Source organism: Lithobates pipiens, unplaced genomic scaffold, assembly GCF_037356315.1.
Source record: "Lithobates pipiens isolate NorthernLeopardFrog02 unplaced genomic scaffold, aLitPip1_a1.2 Scaffold_1, whole genome shotgun sequence".
Classification (NCBI taxonomy): domain Eukaryota; kingdom Metazoa; phylum Chordata; class Amphibia; order Anura; family Ranidae; genus Lithobates; species Lithobates pipiens.
This window is the reverse complement of record NW_027507685.1, coordinates 173094334-173115583: the sequence shown is the minus strand read 5'-3', so window position 1 is coordinate 173115583 and position 21250 is coordinate 173094334. Positions and strand designations below refer to the sequence as shown.

Here is a 21250-nt window from a genome sequence, read left to right as displayed (position 1 = left end):
AAAGGGATCCTAAAATCTAAACCCAAAAATAAAAATGTAATATGCAGTAGCAGTCATTAAATAAGCTGTCTGAATTAGTTCTCTTTTTCTATTTATTTTCACTTGGTAATCATGCAAAAAAAATATACTGCCTCTTGATCACCATCCTCACAACTCTATTTATGGAGACAGATAGGAGGTATATCTATGGAGGGAACGATGGTCACTCTAGACCTAGATTTTTAAAGAAAGGTGTGCCTGGAAATTGTATTTCACAGAAAAACAAAATTCAAAAATATCACAGCGCTCATCCAACTATATACATGTGTATATATATATATATATATATATATATATATATATATATATATATATATATATATATATATATAGATAGATAGATATAGATATAGATATATATACACATACACACAGGGGGTCCAGCAGTCCTGGAAAATAGTGCCCAATTAAGACTTCAACTCTCAGAAACTGGGCGCTAATACAAATGGAAAGCAGCGCTATTGGCGGCGAACATGCCTGACAGATCACATATGCGGGAATAGTGGAGGTCAATGGGGCTTGAACCTGCAAAATCCAAAATTCTCACTGAAGGCTTATATGCAAGTTCTTTGTCATAAAAAGTGTATGAGGACCTGGGTCCTGCCCCAGGGGACGTGTATCAATTGGATTTTTTTTTTTAAATGGCTGTTTTTTCAGGAGCAGTGATTTTAATAGTGCTTAAAATAAAAATCTAAATTTTACGAAGTATATATTGAAATCCGCTTATTATTAGCCAATATCCCAGAATAGAACAATATAAAAGTTTTCCCCTTGGGAAATGCGGGACTTTTTAGGCATAGACTGTGACACCTACAATGGCTTTTTAAGAATATATAAAATACTTTTATTGAAACACAGGAAAAATAAGAAATTCTATATATACACATTCATTTACATATTACAGAAGAAAAAAAGAACATTATTTCCTTCGTATAGTCATATTCATAAAACCATATAACTGTTTTACACTTATTTTTCCAAAGGGCATACTCTTATCACATTGTACATAAGCACATTCGGAAGATGTAGAAACAATTGAACAAAATAAATATTGTGCGTCCAATGTAGCCTACACGTTACGGAGTCTTTAGCTCCTTCTTCAGGGATAATTTATTTTTGCACAATTATTTTGAAAAAAGGAAGAAGATTCTACAAAACATAAGAAAAAAATAAATAAATATATATATATATATATATGCACACATTTCTTCAATGAACGAAAGAAGGAAGAGGAGAGAAAAAAAAGAGGGAGGGAGGGAGGGAGGGGGGAAGGAGGGAAGGGGGGGCACGCACCACTTGTGAAGAACGTAGAGGTGGTGCGTGCCCCCCCTTCCCCCCTCCCCCTTTTTTTTCTCTCCTCTTCCTTCTTTCGTTCATTGAAGAAATGTGTGTGTATATATATATATATATATATATATATATATATATATATATATATATTATTTTTTTTTTTTTTTTTTTATTTTTTTTTTCTTATGTTTTGTAGACTCTTCTTCCTTTTTTCAAAATAATTGTGCAAAAATGAATTATTCCTGAAGAAGGAGACTCCATAACGCGTAGGCTACATTGGACGCACAATATTTATTTTGTTCAATTGTTTCTACATCTTCCGAATGTGCTTATGTACAATGTGATAAGAGTACGCCTTTGGAAAAATAAGTATAAAACAGTTATATGGTTTTATGAATATGACTATACGAAGGAAGCAATGTTCTTTTTTTCTTCTGTAATATGTAAATTAATGTATATATACAATTTCTTCTTTTTCCTCTGTTTCAATAAAAGTATTTTATATATTCTTAAAAAGCCATTGTAGGTGTCACAGTCTATGCCTAAAAAGTCCCGCCTTTCCCAAGTGGAAAACTTTTAAATAGTGCTTAAAATGAAATAATAAAAATTTAAAATTCCTTTAAATATTGTGCCTGGGGGGTGTCTAGTAGAGCATCTTTCCCATGTTTATTACTGTACTACAAAAGACAAAATGTAATTTAAAATTGCTCCTGGCTGTAAGGAATTGCCGGTTTCTGGCAATATAGAGTAAAAATCTAAGAAAAAAACAGAGTGGGGCCTTTTGCCTTGTGGTTGTGTGGGTCTGCGAGCGGAGGAACTTATCGGAATCTGGAAGCCCCCATGTGAATGGGTATCGGGTACATTGTACCCCTACACATTCACCAAAAAAGCAGTGAAATGTGACAAAAGGCAATAGCCAGTTTTTGGCAATTCCTTTATTAAAAATGTCTTATTTTTTCCCCCGCTTCTTCCTCCATCTTCCTCCGGTCTTCCTTTGGTTTTCTCCTTCTTCCTCCTATTGCTTCTTCCCCCGTTTCATCCTCCAGTCTTTCTCCTCCACCGCTCCCACTGCCGTTGCCGCTCAGCATTCAAAAAACAACCCTCCTCTGATGCTACCATGGGGCACATGATGTCACTCTGAGACCCCGCTCCTTGTGACTTTACCACCTGGGGCATGATGGGTCAGTGATTTCACAAGGGGCCGGGTCTCTTGCTGACATCATCCGGCAGCCACACCCTATAGTTACATATGAAATGTGTGCTATGGAAGCGGACAGATGGGCTGGCCACAGCATCGGAGGAGGATCATTGTTTTCATGTTCAATGGGTCGGTGGTGGGAGCGGCGGAGGAGAAAGACCGGGGGACGAAGCAGGTGAAGAAGAAGCTGGAGGAAGATGGAGAAGACCGCAGGAAGAACAAGAGGGCCCCCAGATCCCGCCCCCCCCCCTCTGTGAATGGGTATCAGGTATATTGTACCCTTTCACATTCACCAAAAAAAGCTGTGAAATATGACAAAAAACAATATCCGGCTTTTGAAAATGACTTTATTGTAAAATAGCTGTCTCCCACCATGTCTCCCGCCATCATCTTCTCCTAGTGCTGTCTCTCTTGCCGCCATCTTCTGTCACCGGCTACCGCCTACTTCTCCTGCTGCTGTGTTCTTCCTCACCGCCATCTTCCTCCGCTGTGTTGTCCCCCGCTGTCTGGTGTCTCTTACATAGCCATGGGGCGTGATCATCCATCCGTTGACATCACACGGAAAACCGCCCCTTTTTCCCAAAAAATAAAGTGGGCGGGCTTTCCGTGTGATGTCAACGGATGATCACGCCCCATGTTTGTGTAAGAGACATCAGACAGTGGGGGACAACACAAAGGAGGAAGACGGCAGCAAAGAGGAACACGGCGGCGAGGAAGAACGGTGACAGAAGATGGTGGCAAGAGAGACAGCACCAGGAGAAGATGAAGACGGAAGACACGGCTCAGGGAAGAAGACCACTCAGAGCTATTTTACAATAAAGGAATTGTCAAAAACTGGCTATTGATTTTTGTCACATTTCACTGCTTTTGTTTTGGTGAATGGGTAGGGGTACAATGTACCCGATACCCATTAACATGGGGATGCTGGGATCTGGGGCCCCCTTGTTAAAGGGGGCTTCCAGATTCCTATAGACCCCCAGCCCGCATACCCCCACAATCCCCGGCAAGGGTTGTGGGGATGAGGCCCTTGTACCCATCAACATGGGGACAAGGTGTTTTGGCGGGACCCCAAAGCACCTTCCCCATGTTTAGGGCATATGGCCTGGTACGGTTCAGGAGGGGCGCTCTCTCGCCGCCCCCTCCTGAACCATTTTTTTAACTTTTAGTGTGGGGGTCCCCTCCAGGTCCATACTAGACCCGAAAAGCCTGGTATAGACCTTGGGGAAAACCCCATGCAGGTTTTTTTGCGCTTTTTTAGGTGTAATTGTTTTCACTTTCAGTGGGGAAGCCGCTGACAGCAGATGACTCATTGGTTGTTAAGGATGCAGCGGCTGGCTTCCCAGCCCCCCAGTTAGCAACCAGCAATATACGGTGTTAAAATAACAACCGCAAAACACATCAAAAATCGCATCACAAATGCAACAGTTGAGTTTCTGGTGCAGTTCCATTGATATCTATTACCCATAAATCCTGTGAAAAAAGTCCCCGCCCATTTCTAAAAAAGCACTAACCACAAAATGCATAGATTTGAACTAGTACCATAAGAAACCATGTTAAGTGGACTGTAGAGTGTTTCTGCAAACTGCAAATTAATTAAAAAATGCATAGGTGTGAGCCTAGGGTCAGGGCCAGTTCACACTGGATTGATGAGCGAACCCTGCAAATCCAGTGCGGGTTCCAGCATCACATACAACTCGCAGGCAGCTCAAACTGCCATATGCAAACTGCTGGGAGTGTCAGAAGAAAACTATAGAAGAAAATTCAGACAACACCCATGCGATCTGATTCTGCTGCAGACCAAAAAAAGGGTCCTGTGCGAGTTTAGTCCAAATGCGATGCAAATTCAACCATACAATCTGTATGGCTGAGTTTGTATCACATAGACATCGCATGTGATTTGCAGTTTGGGGCAAATCACATCCGATACACAGCAGTGTGAACTGGCCCTAAGGCCTCTTTTGCACTTGTGCAACTTGTCCTGCGACCCCTGCATTCATAGACCTCAAGATTAAATTGGCATTGCTTCAAATCACATCAAATTTGCGGCAAAAAGCACTGCAAAATCACAGGACTTTCGTGTCACACAAGTGGGAAACGGGCCTTATTGACCTCAAGTTGTATGAAAAGTTGACCAAGTGTGAAAGGAACCTTTGATAAGATCTTTGAATTAGGCCCCATTTGCCCTTGTGCTACCAATGTCTGTGTAATCGTGTGGTATAGGACCTCAAATCGCATCAAAGTCAAGCCAAAGTAGTGCAGGGATGAATTTGACCCACTTGCAGGATGCACAAGTGAGAATAGGGCCTAATTCAAAGGTATTATCCAGGAATCTCATTCACACTGCTCCGACCTGAAAGTCACACTATTTTGCTGCTGCAACTTGGCCCCAACTTCTGGGAATGCCTGTGTAATTTTTTATGCTCTATGTACCTCAAGTCACACCAAACTAGTACAGAGACTACTTTGAAGTTTGTGTTATGTGAAGTAGCACAGATATGAATGGTTATCATTGAGAATCATGGGGTACAACTTGTCATGCAACTCGGAGGTCAAAAATTGCTGCAATAGTCACCCAACTGTCAAACAAGTCATATATATTTTAATAGAAAAGAATCAATCAAAAAAAAAAAAATCAATGAAACCCACTCACACCAACTCTAACTACCACCCCCACATTGATTAAGCACAAGTACATATGCTACACATACCTGGCAAATGAGCAGCACCTCCTCTTTGCTAAAGAGGGACCCCGCCATATCCACCTAGATGGAGATCCTGACCAGCACAGGAACTTCTGGGTGATTACAATTACTAATTTCAGGATCAGAAGGTGAAACCACGCTCTTTTGATTGCAGCTACAAATATTTGACTGCGACCATGATTAGATTTTTTTCTTTTCATTTATTTGCAGATTTTCAAATCTGTATTTCTACATACAGATTTGATATTTGAAGGTAAACTTAAGGAAGTTGGATAAGAAATGGTGTCCCTGGGATAGCAGCAGATGAATTACAAAGACAAAGGCCCAGTTTGAGCCCTGGTTCACACAGACAGCGGGAGTAAATCATTGAGCTGAACTCACACAATTTCATGTCAGTGCCGACTGTGGGGGGGGGGGGCTTCAGAGACTTCTGTGCAGGTTTCTGCACTGATGTAAATAAAAATTGCACCCAAATTTGCCAAAAAGTAGTACAGAAACTACTTTTGGAAATTGCGGCGCTGCACTAATTAGAACAGTGCAACTTCCAACAATTTGACATGCCAAATCACACCAATGTGAACCAGGGCTGACACATACAACACTGTCTATTCACCAGCTGAATTCATTACCTGCAATTCTCCACAGCTGTTATAAATAAAGATTTCACCTTTATCATTTACTTGCAGGTGTGCTGAAGAGATTTGTTTTTTTGGTGCACAAATACATACAGAAATTATAAGGTATAAAAGAAAGATATTGCACTTCCCCAAAACCACCGCCCCCAAAACTAATTAAAAAGAAGAAAGAAAAGAGAAAAAAAATTGAAATTAAAAATTAAAAAAAAAACAGAACAAACAAGCTCAGTAATTACTTATATTTTGCCAGCAGAAACAAAATGATATACATTCATTTATTACCTTTAAAAAAAAAAATTTCTACAGGATACATGATGCTACATTAAGGCTCATGCACACGAGACGCAGTTAAACGCGTGTTCAGATGCAGTTGGACACTTTTTTCAACTGCCCCTGAACTCATTCAATGTTATCCTATGTGTCCATGCACACAGTCTTGTTTTTTGCCGTTTTTATGCAGTTGCGTTTAACCTCGTTTTTCCAGAAGCAAAAAAATGGGTTCAGACGCAAAAATGTCCAAGTTTCAGATGCAAATCGTGGCTAAACGCGGCTAAATGCGGCAAAATGCGGCAAAACGCAGCACCCGCGTTTAGCCGCATTTGCGTTTATAAGCGTTTTTAAAGGAACCCAATTTTTTGGACCTGAAAACTCAGAAATATGATCTGAGAATAACATTTTGTGACCCGAATGTGGGGGCCAATATCTTGGGGCCACTTATTGCCAGGAACCCCAAATTCGGTATGCGGACACTGTGGAACTAGCACTACAAGATATCCAAATTTGAGGTTCCTATCACCAAGTGACCCCGAGATAGGGGGCCCCAAACACTGCCACTAAGCGTAGCCACTGTGCCATCAAGCGCAGCCACTGCGCCCATCAAGGGCCGGGCCAGACACCTGAATAGAGGGTGGCAGCGGCGACACTAGATAGATCCATGCAATGCATGAATCTATCTATTAGAGATTGACGGGTGCAGGAGAGAGAGAGAGCAGTGCTCCTGCACCCTCTATGAACACACCGCCACTGAGGTCCGCAATGTGTGTTCTTCAGAAGCCGCATACAGTATTCTGCATACTTTGTTGTCCGAAATTAATATAAGCTGTTGCCTGGGTACTGTGCCACCTGGATGCGGTAATCTGTTGTTCATTGACATTAGTTCATTTTTTGTGTGGGGGGGCTGTTTGCAGGGGGGCCCATACAACAGTTTGCTAAGGGGTTCTGTGATTTCTAGTTACGCCCCTGCCTCCACCTCTACAGACAGCACAGTAAGGGGCGGAGGACACCGGAGAGCGGCGGGGGGGCCTCTCCCACTGCTGATAAAAGTGATCTTGCAACTGATCCACCGCAGAGAAGCTGATGAAGAAGAGGATATTGGGATTATAGTAGCTAGCTGTCACCATAACAACGGTATTTCTCTTCAAATTAGCGACGTAAAACTGTGGCAGGTGGTCCCGGGAGTGGTTAAGGGCCATGCTCATGGGGGCTTAAAATCGAAAATTTGTCTAAACCTTAGGGTGCACACAGCTTTACTTTCAGTGTAAAATGGGTAACATTTCATACTACAACTCACCCACCAGCCCACATCATTTGTATCTGCAAGATTATAGAAACATACTTAACAGTCATTCCTACAAAGAATTCCAACATAATATTAAAAAAGACATATTCAAAATATAACACCCACCACCAGTCAACAATCGACACACACATATATAGGTGACCATGTTCTGCTGGAAGCTGCATTTCTGTGTGCATGATTAAGCAATGAGATCAAAGAGTAGAAGGTCAGCACATGCTCCCAAACCATGTTTGCATGATCAGACAGGAACAGTACACACACAACATTCACATCATGGCCACATAAACCCACGTTTGATGGAAATAATTGCACAAGAATTCAGCAAACAGCCCTAGTTGGGAGTTTGTCAATATGCACAATATCATTCCTTCTCCCCCACAAATCACAGAAAAAAACCTGGCCCTCACAGGCTAAACAAACTATCCCACTGCAGCCCTTTATATAAGACAGGTTGTATTGTTAGCACGCTAACACATGCCCAATAGAAGTACACGCCCACCAATGGGTATGGGTTTCAATCTGTCTCTTCAACAGTTTTCTAAGCATATGTACTTGTGTAAAGTAAACACTACAATTGTAAATGTCCTAGTCCCTGGGCATGATTAGAGCTAACAAACATTAACATCAGTCCCTGGCTGCAATGGGCTTCCAATCTAAAGTCCAAAACTAACTTTCTTACATGAGAGACTATTTCGACAGGAGACAAATAAAATACTAGCATGTCTTTGGATTGTGGTGAGAAACCCACACAGGGAGAACATATAAACTTCAACACAATCATTAAGATGTTGGGGAATTAAACCAACAACCCCAGTGCTGCTAGAAAGAATCACTGCCCATTTAGCCAGCGGCAGCCTCACACATGTTGTCTGCATCTCTGTGGTGTCAACCAGTCCCAGTCTTAAGCCGCGTACACACGGGCGGACTGTCTGGCCAACTTAGTCCGCCGAAACACATTTCAGCGGACAGTCCGCTCGTGTGTGGGCTTCAGCTGACTTTTTCAGCGTGCAGTCTGGCGGACTAAGTATTTCGGAATGTTGGAAATACTGTCCGCTGGACTCGCATTTCGGCGGACAATCTGCCCGTGTGTGTGCCAGTCCGCCATACTTTTGAAATGAGCGGACTTTTCCCGCCCAGAGAAAAGTCCGCTCATTTCGAGCCGGTATCCAGGTAGGCGGGGCCCGCGGCGGAGACGACGCTGGCCCCGCCGCCTGGTATGGACTTAAAGGGGAACCCCAATACAGAAAAAAATCGGCGTGGGGGTCCCCCCAAGTCCACAACAGACCCTTGTCCGAGCACGCTACCCGGCCGGCCAGGAAAGGGGGGCGAGCGAGCGCCCCCCCCCCTCCTGAGCCGTACCAGGCCGCGTGCCCTCAACATGGGGGGGGTGCCTTGGGGAAGGGGGGGCCGGGCGGCCCCCCCACCCCAAAGCACCTTGTCCCCATGTTGATGAGGACAAGGGCCTCTTCCCGACAACCCTGGCCGTTGGTTGTCGGGGTCTGCGGGCGGGGGGCTTATCGGAATCCGGGAGCCCCCTTTAATAAGGGGGCCCCCGGATACCGGCCCCCCACCCTATGTGAATGAGTATGGGGTACAATGTACCCCTACCCATTCACCTGTGAAAAAAAGTACAAAAAAAACACAACACAGGGTTAAAATATTTTATTGCACAGCTCCGGGGGTCTTCCGTCTTCGGGGGTCTTCTCGCCGGACTCCTCCGCTATCTTCTTTTAGCTCTTTTGCTAGGGGAGGAGTCCGGCTTTCTTCCTCGCCGCCGGCCTCTTCTCCCGACTTCGGGGGTCTTGTCCCCCTCTTCGGTTCTTCTGCCGGGCCACCGCGCCTTCTTATAGCTCTTTTACAGGCGGTGGCCCGGTCTTCTGTCGCCGCCGTCGCCGCCGCCTTCCGTTCTTCTTCTTCTTCTTCTTCTTCTCCAGGAGATGTTGCCTCGACGATCTCTCCGGCCGGAATGCCAGGGACGCACTGCGCGGCCACTTATATAGGGACAATGGGGCGGTGTCACATGGCTTTATGTCACATGGGTTGGTCACATGGTGACCCCGCCCCCTTACGATGTCATAGTCCCCATGTGACATCAACCCATGTGACCAACCCATGTGACATAAAGCCATGTGACACCGCCCCATTGTCCCTATATAAGTGGCAGCGGAGCGCGTCCCTGGCATTCCGGACGGAGAGATCGTCGAGGCAACATCTCCTGGAGAAGAAGAAGAAGAAGAAGAAGAACGGAAGGCAGCGGCGACGGCGGCGACAGAAGACCGGGCCACCGCCTGTAAAAGAGCTATAAGAAGGCGCGGTGGCCCGGCAGAAGAACCGAAGAGGGGGACAAGACCCCCGAAGTCGGGAGAAGAGGCCGGCGGCGAGGAAGAAAGCCGGACTCCTCCCCTAGCAAAAGAGCTACAAGAAGATAGCGGAGGAGTCCGGCGAGAAGACCCCCAAAGACGGAAGACCCCCAGAGCTGTGCAATAAAATATTTTAACCCTGTGTTGTGTTTTTTTTGTACTTTTTTTCACAGGTGAATGGGTAGGGGTACATTGTACCCCATACTCATTCACATAGGGTGGGGGGCCGGTATCCAGGGGCCCCCTTATTAAAGGGGGCTCCCGGATTCCGATAAGCCCCCCGCCCGCAGACCCCGACAACCAACGGCCAGGGTTGTCGGGAAGAGGCCCTTGTCCTCATCAACATGGGGACAAGGTGCTTTGGGGTGGGGGGGCCGCGCGGCCCCCCCTTCCCCAAGGCACCCCCCATGTTGAGGGCACGCGGCCTGGTACGGCTCAGGAGGGGGGGCGCTCGCTCGCCCCCCTTTCCTGGCCGGCCGGGTAGCGTGCTCGGACAAGGGTCTGTTGTGGACTTTGGGGGGGACCCCCACGCCGATTTTTTTCGGCGTTGGGGTTCCCCTTTAAGTCCATACCAGGCGGCGGGGTCAGCGACGTCTCCTTCGTGGGCCCCGCCTACCTGGAGACGCGCTCGAAATGAGCGGACTTTCCTCCGCGTGTGTGGGCGAGTCCGTTCATTTCAAAAGTAGGGCGGATAGTATGGCGGACTTAGTCCGCCGTATTAGTCCGCTCAAAAAGTGCCGTGTGCGGGTAAGTCCGTTCATTCGAAAGTATGACGGACTGTCCGTCGGATTGTCTGACGGACTAAGTTGGCCAGACAGTCCGCCACGTGTGTACGCGGCTTTAGTTTGTAGGGTTCAAAATTAATTTGGCCCACTCTTTGCAGCCATAAACTATTTTCAACTATTCTGGGAATGCTGTCCACAAGGTTTAGGAGTGTTTCTTTGGGAATGTTTGACCATTCTTCCATAAGCGCAATTGTGAAGTCAGACACTGATGTTGGACGAAAAGACCTGGCTTACAGTCTCCACTCTAATTCATCCCCAAAGGTGTTCTGTTGTGTTGAGGTCAGGACTCTGTGCAGGCCAGTCAAGTTCCTCCACCCCAAACTCACTTATTCATGTCTTTATGGACCTTTCTTTGTGCTATGGTCCAAATCATTTGGTGGAGGGGGGATTATGATGTGGGGCTGTTTTTCAGGGGTTGGGCTTGGCCTCTTAGTTCCAGTGAAGGGAACACTTAAGGCATCAGCATACCAAGATATTTTGGGCAATTTCATGATCCCACCTTTGTGGGAACAGTTTGGGGATGGCTCCTTCTTGTTCCAACATGACTACACACCAGTGCACAAAGCAAGGTTCATAAAGACATGAATGAGCAAGTTTGGGGTGGAGGAACTTGGCCTGCACAGAGTCCTGATCTCAACCCGATAGAACACCTTTTGGCTAAATTAGAGCACTGCAAGCCAGGCCTTCTAACATCAGTGCCTGACCTTACAAATGCATTTCTGGAAGAATGATCAAACATAACCATAGACACACTCCTTAACCTTGTGGACGGCCTTCCCAGAAGAGTTGAAGCTGTTATAGCTGCAAAGGGTGGGCCAAATCAATTTTGAACCCTACGGACTAAGACTGGAATGCATTTAAGTTCATGTGCGTAAAAAGGCAGGTGTCCCAATATTTAGGACAATATATTGCTTGTGACACAGAGATGAAGACTACTTGTTTGAGGCTGCCCACTGGCAAAGTGTGTAGCAATTCCATTTAGCAGCATAGGGGTTATTGGTTCAATTCCCCAACATGCTAATGCTTGTGTAGAAGTTTGTATTCGCCTTGTGTGGGTTTCTCACCACAATCCAAAGACGTGGTGGACTTTTTCATTGTCTCCTGTCAAAATAGTCTCTAATGTAAGAAAGTTAGTTTTGGACTTTAGATTGGAAGCTCATTGCAGCCAGGGACTGATAATAATGTTTGTTAGCACTAATCATGCCCAGGGACTTGTACATTTAAAATTGTAGGATTTACACTGCACAGGTACATATGTTTAGAAAACTGTTGCTTTGTTTATGTGCATGCAAATGGACTTCGATCTTTGGCCTGTAGTTGGAGATTAAAAGCACATAGCCAAGGGCTAATGCGGTTGCAAATAGTATTGTGTGTTACATAGTTACTATAAGGTAAATGAGGGAACCATCTTGTTAGAAGACATCCATTTTGGGTATTGGAAAATTACTGTTAGCATGACATAGAAACCTATTGCTTAAGGTCATATGTGTTTTTTGCTTGTACAAGGTATTTTATCACAAGGTTAGATATCTGTTTAGAACAGATGGATGCGGTTAAGCTACTTCCCTTTTTGAGAGCAGAAGTAACTCCATGGCGTTAAAACCACAGGCCTGTCTTGCACCAGACTTAAGAAACATTTTAAACTGTATAAAAATGTATATATTTAGCTTTTTGTTACTAGGCAGAAATTGCTTGTACAAAAAAACCATGATGACGTAGTAAAATATACTATCTTGCATATTTTATGTGGCAGTCCCTGATTGGTTAAACCACAGGGCTGTCCTTCTGTTCAAACTAAATAAAATTGTTGTGTGTGCTTCAATAGGCACATTCATTATTCACGTACAACAGTGTATGTGTAATGTTTTGTCCACCGGTGAAAGGGACCTCCGCTCTTCAATCCTAGCCTAGGCTACCAGGGGTTACTTACAGAAGTCGAGCAACCTAACAGTTTTGGTACCAGCAAAGTGGGGTTCGTCTCGTCTTGCGACAGGTAAGTCACTTTACTCTTTTTTACCTGATTGGTGAATGGTGTAAACACTTACTCTGTCCGGGCGGCCGCTACGAACTTAGTTTAAAATTAAAAGAAGTAACTGTGCCTTCGCGATGAACTAGGCTGGTCCCTCGGGAGGTTAAAAGGGCTCGCAAGGAATTTATAGGTTTAGGGGAGTCCGACTAGGTTGGTCTGACTTAAAACTATTGGTGATAGTATTTTTAACACGGGAAGTAGTAGATTACGCCCGTGACAAAGGGATTGGTGGAGTGGACGCCCATTTGAAAAAAATTTTTTTTAAAAAAAAAAAGTGCACTATAAATTGATAAATGTATTGCAATACGGTTATTTCATGTCTTAAAGTATATTAAGAATATGTCTGTTTCTCTCTAGGTACACGTGTAAGTATATAGAGTATAAGTTTTAATATAGAGTATAAGGAAAATAATTGTTGTTGTTTAAATGAGTGCAGAATATGAGGAGCCCTCTTGTAGTGACATAGCATCCGCCTGCCCCCATTGCACGTTAGGTCTACTCTTCCTAAGAATAGATGACAAGTGGATTTGACTGACCACCAGACCAGGGGGGTTCTCTTGCAGACTTGGTGTAAGAGGGGTATATCCCGCCACCAGGAAAAATTTACCCTTCATCGTATATTAAGGGTAAATCTTCATAGTTTTATATAAGTCCATCTGCCCCAAAAAAGATCAGGGATCCTACTCCCAGACCAGAGACCGGATTGTTGGACAAACCGGGTGTTATCACCTGTGTCCTGCCACTAGACACACACTGCCCAGACTACTAGATGGGGAATTCTGCAGCAACCCAAGCCATGGCCACCCCATCACCCTATGAATTTGTCAGTAATATGATCCCTGGCCCCCAGGTAGAACCATTTTGGACACAAGTCCGGGAAAGGTGTCACCAATTGGGAATCCATGACCCAGGACCCCAAGGTCCTTGTTCAGAGGAAGACTGGCAAGAAGTCAGTAAAATTTGTCAGGTACATAAGCATTCTTATCCTCCCTGCAAAGGGGCTGACCCACAATACATGAAGGATTGTTTCTGTGCATGGAACAAATGCCTTGGAAAATATAGGCAATTGTGGACAGCAAGGACATTGGAAATCCCAGTGCCCTTATAGGACTGGACAGATTAGAGCAAGAGGCAGAGGCAGGGGATTTAACCCCCAGACCCGCCCACAGTATCCCCGTTATCTGCCATACCAGAACCCTCGTCAACCACTACCCCAATATCCTACACAGCCACAAATAATGCACCGAGGGAAACTCTGTTGGTATTAATGGGACACCTGTCACCCATCCCATCACTCCACCACTGACTGTAGCCACTCCAGAAGGACAGAAATTATGTACCCAAACTTTTGCCGTCTTGTCCTCATGCCCTGTGCCCCTTATGGGACGGGACCTCTTGGCACAACTGTGTATTACCATTAAGTTTAATAAAGAAGGTTCCCTTACCGCTAGTTCACCATTATGTGACTTACATGGCCCTAAGCGACATGCACACAGAGGGTTCCCAAAAAGACATGCACACAGGAGTTTCTTTCTAATGATACCTTCCTCCCTTGACCATCACACAATTTGGGCAGAAAACAAAGGTAGTGTGGGCTTTATTAATTGCACACCATATGCACCCCAAATGCGGTCAGATGCAGGGATACAATATCAAAAACAGTATCCCCTACCCCCAGAGAAAGTCAAAGGCATCTCCCCTCAAATTAATGATTACATATCAAAAGGTATCCTGAGACCAATCATCAGTCCCTGGAACACACCCATTTACCCTGTAAAGAAGGCCAGTGGCGAGTGGAGACTCGTCCAAGACCTCAGAGCAGTAAACAAACAAGTGATTCCCCTCCCACCCCTAGTCTCAGACATCACTTTTATTTTCTCATGCATACCGGCAGACTCTCTATGCTACACAGTAATTGATTTAGCGAATGCTTTCTTTAGCATTCCCATTGCAGAGGAAGCCCAACCTATGTTTGCTTTCTCCTGGGCCGGGGGCCAACTAACCTGGCAAGGGTATGTAGACAGTCCAGCCGCCTTCTCTATGGTACTCAACGAGACTGTCAAGTCTTGGACTTCTGAGCGTGGGTCGGTACTAATACAGTATGTGGACGACCTGCTCCTGTGCAGTCGAACTGCTGAAGATTGTGCGGTCGATTCAACATCACTGTTACAACACCTAGCTCACGCCGGGCATCTAGCCTCAAGGAAGAAAATACAATGGTGCCAGCCACAGGTAGAATACCTAGGGTGCATTCTAAAGGAAGGGACAAGGATAGTGTCCCCCAAACGTGCCGCAGCCCTTCGAGCTCTCAGTCCCCCAAAAAGACAAGGCCGCCCTACTCTCATTTTTGGGTGCAATTGTATATTGCCGCCAATGGATCCCTGACTGTTCTCATTATGATAGTATCCTAAGAGAGGCTACTGGCTCGACAGCCCCTAAATTAATAGATTGGACTGAAGACAGACTACAAGCTTTTCAAGCTCTATTAAACAGTCTGTCAAATGCTCCCGCCCTAGGGTTGGTAGACTATGGTAAAGCTTTTCAGCTGTACTGTGTAGTTTCAGGAAGCTCTTTTGCCGCCGTGCTAACACAACAACATGGATCAGGGTATCGCCCTGTCTCATACCTATCTAAAAAAAAAACTCCCCATCCAAGTACAGGGAATGCCATTCTGTCTCCAAAATCTTGCTGCCTGTGCAATGGCTGTACAAGATGCAAACAAATTAGTGCTAGGTCACCCATTGACTCTCTATACCACTCATTCAGTCACGCATCTTATTCAGAACATGAATACCCAACATATGACCTCGCAAAGACTTAGTGGTTATGAGATAACACTGATGAACACTGATAACCTCACACTCAAATATGTGCCTGCCAGCAACCCCGCTGTGCGCCTTTTGCATTCCATGTTGCGTTTACCACATGACCCAGACATACATGACTGTTCGGAAAAGGTTGCTGCTATTACCAGTCCCAGACCGGATCTCACTGACACCCCTATCTCAGGTGCAGAGGATGTTTTCGTTGACGGTAGCTGCTCACGTCCCTCTGACTCCACCTTTTTAACCGGTTATGCAGTTGTTCAACTACCAGACATCGTACTGGAGGCAAAATCATTACCTCCTTCTTCAGCCCAGGTAGCAGAGTTAGAAGCCCTCACTAGGGCCTGCATTCTATTCACCGGTAAAGAGGTGAACGTCTACACAGACAGTAGATATGCTTTTGGAGTGGTGCATGATTTTGGTGTGATATGGGCCAATAGAGGTTTTAAAACCGCAGACAACAAAATAATTGCCAACTCCACACAGATTAGTGCTCTCCTCCAAGCCATTCTTCTTCCAAAAAAGGTAGCCATAATTAAAGTAAAGGCACACTCCTCTGACAGCAGTCGTGTTTCAAAAGGGAATGCTCTTGCTGACAGAGAAGCTAAAAGAGCTGCTGCCTTTTCCCCTAACCCACCTGCCCCCACAACAATGTTTTTCAAGGAACACTTCGCAGCACCTAACTTTAAAACTGTCATAGCACAGATGCAATCAATGGCCACAGAAGATGATGTCCATTTTTGGACAAAGGAAGGATTGACCAAAGACCCTGAAGGTCTTTGGTCAAAAGAGGGGAAGATCCACATGCAAGAACAAAATTATCACCCTTTGAGGTCCTCATGGGAATCCCCGCAAACATAGAATTACCCCCATTAGACCAAGACACTGATATTGACATTTATTCTCAACAGGAAATGTACGTGAAAAATCTGGTAAGTATGCTCCACGAAATAAACGAACAAGTTTCTGTCACCTTTTTTCCCTCTTCCCACAGAACCAACGCATCCCTTCATCCCTGGGGATAAAGTGCTGATCAAACAATTAGCACAAAGAAAGAGTATCGGACCGGCTTTCTCAGGACCATGGAAGGTGGAAAAGGTATCCAGGACCGCAGTGTTAACAGACCTAGGAAACACCTGGATCCACGCCAGCCGTCTTAAAAAGTGTCCCCAGCTTCCCTCGACTCCAGAGCCCCTGGCAGTGACAGAGCAGCAACTCCCAAGAACAAGATCTACAAGAAGTTCAGAGAGGCATAGAACAAATTTCCCTGGAAGATCCCACACCCCCTCAAAAGGACAAAACAGAGCCAACAACTGCCGGGATGAGAAACGAAGAAGAAGAACAGAACTCTTAGATAACAAATAATCAGAACTTTAAAAAAAAACAAAGATGCTTTCTCCATCAGTGTCAGGGAAGGCTGTATGCCTTTGGGGTAGTCTGGTACTATTTGTATTCCTGCCCACATGGTTTATAGCCAACTGTATATATCATCCAGAAGATTTAGGTTTATTAAAAGGGATATGTGGACCACCTAAGATGAATAATACCCCCGGCCAAAGACATAGTAGAAGTATTGTACCCGTTAATGAGTCACCTAAGGGACTGACTAACAAGATGTTACTACTAAAATTCAAATATAGCTATGCTCAAAAATCTGGTTTTGAGAAATGCTGGATTTGCAGCAAGCTACATCCCAGTACAGCTAGAATCCCTCTCATGGCAGTCCCCTTGAATTTTACCCCCCTCCTTAATGGAACACCCCCTATCGTCCTAACGAATGTTACTAGGACCCTTCCAAATAAAACCCTCACTTTCCAAATTATAGGTAGAAGCCACTTCCCAGACTGGTGTTTCCGACTGGGAAACACCACAGATGGAGCCGAGGTTTGCAAACAAGCAAAACTTAACATTTCAATGACATCATTTAACAGTCCTTCTTTCTTCCATACTTCAGATCCCACCCTAAATGCCACCTTTTTAGACTTTCTTAGCTCCAGTACCAAGACTACAATACACCAATTAATGTCAATACTGGTGCTCTCTGGCCTTTCTGATACTCTTAGGAACGTGTTCCATAAACGACCCCTAGCTCTAGGAAATACCATATATATATGCTGCGGCAAACTCTGTCACCCCTGGATCCCAACCAAACCCCAGGGGTGGTGTTACCTTGCAGCCCTGGTTCCTATCATGGGGGTATTAGGGGATAACAAGGGAAGTCACCTCCTTGAAGCCAGCATGCATCCTAGATATCCCCTTAGACACCGTAATAAACGAGAATTGTTTTTAGGAAAAGATATGGCCTGGGCATGGTTCCCTTCCTGGACAGGGTGGGGAATTGACCTAATGAAAAGATTAAATAATTACACTGGCATAATTGATGAGATTCTGGAGGAAAATTCTGATGACATAACCAAACTAAATCTAGAAACTAGGGCAATTAGGAAGCAACTAGAACTACATGAGTTGGCTATAGAAAGTATGAGTGCAGCCCTTACTGGCCTCTGTGAGACTACTGAGGATTATGAGTGCTGTACCTGGATTCATAATACCAGCATCGAAGTCCCAGACTACTATGACGTTATTGCCCAACACAGGGAAGAGGTAAATAAACTACAGAAAGAGGCAAGGAACATAGGAAAAAACTGGGATCCCTTCTCGAGCAGTTTTAGTTTTGGGGGATTAATATCTTGGCTCCGAAATGCTGCCATGACAATTGTCACTGTGATTCTCTTCATTCTATTTTTATATGCCTGTTATAAGATAATCAAATGTTTATGTAAAAAGGGAAACACGGTCGCTCCGAAGGATCTGAAACTCACTTCCATTGTTAAGGATCCAACGGTATGGTATAGAAACCAAGAGCACAAGGGTTCGGAGTATGAAGCCTGTGCTATTAAATTAGAAAAGGAATGATCATTATGTAAATCACAGAATGATCAAAGGGAGGATTATAAGGTAAATGAGGGAACCATCTTGTTAGAAGACATCCATTTTGGGTATTGGAAAATTACTGTTAGCATGACATAGAAACCTATTGCTTAAGGTCATATGTGTTTTTTGCTTGTACAAGGTATTTTATCACAAGGTTAGATATCTGTTTAGAACAGATGGATGCGGTTAAGCTACTTCCCTTTTTGAGAGCAGAAGTAACTCCATGGCGTTAAAACCACAGGCCTGTCTTGCACCAGACTTAAGAAACATTTTAAACTGTATAAAAATGTATATATTTAGCTTTTTGTTACTAGGCAGAAATTGCTTGTACAAAAAAACCATGATGACGTAGTAAAATATACTATCTTGCATATTTTATGTGGCAGTCCCTGATTGGTTAAACCACAGGGCTGTCCTTCTGTTCAAACTAAATAAAATTGTTGTGTGTGCTTCAATAGGCACATTCATTATTCACGTACAACAGTGTATGTGTAATGTTTTGTCCACCGGTGAAAGGGACCTCCGCTCTTCAATCCTAGCCTAGGCTACCAGGGGTTACTTACAGAAGTCGAGCAACCTAACAGTTACATAGTTACATAGTTAGTCAGGTTGAAAAAAAGACACAAGTCCATCCAGTTCAACCAAAAAAAAAAAAAAAAAAAATAAATAAATAAAAGTCATCAGGTGAAATCACTTTAGTCATACATGAAGAGACAGATTGAAAGATACTGGTGGGCATGTACTTCTATTGGGCATGTGTCAGTGTGCTAACAATACAACCTACCTTATATAGGGCTGCAGTGGGGGGTTTGTTTGGCCTGAGAATAGGCCAGGTTTTTTTTGCTGTGATTTGTGGGGGCAAAGGAATGATATTATAAATAATGAAAATGCCCCACTAGGGCTGTTTTCTGAAATTCTTGTGCATTATTTCCATCAAAAGTGGGTTTAGGTGGCCATGCTGTCAATGTTGTGTGTGTATTGTTCCTGTCTGACCATGCATTCATGGTTTTGGAGCATCTGCTGACCTAGTACGCTTTGTTCATATTGCTCAATCGTGTACACAGAAATTCAGCTTCCAGAAGAACATACTCCCCAATGTATGTGTGTGGATTTATATTACATAATATTAACCACTACAGCCCTGGAAGATTTTACCCCCTTCCCGACCAGAGCACTTTTTGCAATTCGGGACTGTGTCGCTTTAACATATATGAACAGACGATCTGTCGCTTCTCCCCTCAGAGAACCAGAAACTGTGTGTTTACCGACACAGATCCTGGTTCTCCGCGTTTTCCCCCGAGCGATTGCGGGAGCCTGGCGGTGATCGTGGCAGCCGGGCACTCGCATCGGCTCCGTGGGCGAGCAGAGCGAAGCGACGTTGCATAATGTTGTTTCATCCAGCCATGCCATTCTGCCGCAGTGCAAATGCAGCGGCTGGTCAGCAAGTGGTTAATATTATATTTGAATGCTTAAGAATAATGACTTAAGTGTGCTTATATAATTTTGCAGTTAAAAATGTGATGTGGGTGAGTAGTTGTACTATGAAATGTGTTGCCTGTTATATTCTGAAAGTAAAGCTGTGTCCACTCTAAGCCCTTGTACACACGGTCGGAGATTCCGTTGGAATGTGTCCGATCGGAGCGTTTTGTCGGATATTCCGACTGCATGTGGTATGTGTGTGATATGCATCGGACTGTTTCCGTCGGAATATCCGTCGGACCAAATTTTCCAACTTGCTGGAAATATTTTCCAACAAACTGCTCCGATCGGACATACTCCGATCATGTGTAGCCTACTCCGACGGACAAGGTGCCACGCATGCTCACATTCAAATTCCGACACGGAAGCACTCGTTCAGGTAAAACTACTGCTCGTAATCGATATAGCACATTCGTCACGCTGCAACGTTAAAAATTCTTTCATGAAGAGCATTCTCTTGTTCTTTACAATGCTGCAAGAAGGAACTTCTTTTGATGCTCATAGTCATACACACTTCTCCTGAACGTATTTCCTGACTCTTTTTTAACCATTTCGGCAATACAAATTTGGATTTCGTCACATCTACACAATTTTATATATATATGTTTTTTTTTTGGCTGCTTTTTTTTTTTTTGTTTCCCTAAACATCTCCTTTTTGACAGTTTGCTAATTTTTCCATTTTTTGGGGTGTGTTTTGTGTGTAAACTTACCACAACAACATTATTGTATTTTTTATATTTTCTTTTTCTTTTTTAATCTACAGGAGGTTGTTTAGTGTTGGTACCCCTTGTTATTCATGTCACTTTTTTGGGGGAAATGTACCTGCCTGCTCACAAATAAACAATAAACAAATAAACTGGCCTTTTGGAAGGAAAACACATACGCAAGTATTTCATCAAACAAAAAAAAACTTTATTTTGGTCGCAATAAAATAAAAAGAGGAAGGCAGCGCTGGAGAAACTTGTTACTTTGGTGCAGCCTTTGGCCCCCAGGGCAGACATGAACAAATTAGAATAAGAAAAAATGGTGGCCTGAGGAGTACATATCTCAGGGAGAGAAGTCTTGTCCAGAAGTGCTAGAGATCAGGAAAATCAGATGCCATCTATGTCCCCAGGAAGTGTTTCTTCAAGAGGCTGCATCTTCTGGCAGACCAGACTGAACCCAGGCCATCACTCTCTCATCTTCCTTAGGCACTTCCCACCAGGCATCCTTCGAGGCTGTGGCTGGGCTCCTGTAGTTGGGGAAGGAGGGCGTTGATCGACCTCCTGGCTGCCACTTGCCACAACCTCCCCCCCACTGAGCTCTTCCTGTGTATGAAAATGGGACATAGTTTTAGTTTTTCGCTCATCAATCACACCATTTTGAGCTCCTGACTTTTGCAAATAGAATGTTACC

At 44.3% G+C, this 21250-nt stretch overlaps 1 long non-coding RNA gene across 1 annotated transcript; it reads left to right on the top strand.

The window, feature by feature from the left end:
- The first annotated feature begins 11972 nt into the window (after window positions 1-11972).
- LOC143979019 (uncharacterized) lies at window positions 11973-18847 on the top strand. The gene is made up of 2 exons (XR_013274001.1): window positions 11973-12581; window positions 16437-18847. It is a non-coding gene; the product is annotated as an uncharacterized LOC143979019 (long non-coding RNA).
- Window positions 18848-21250: the final 2403 nt, after the last annotated feature.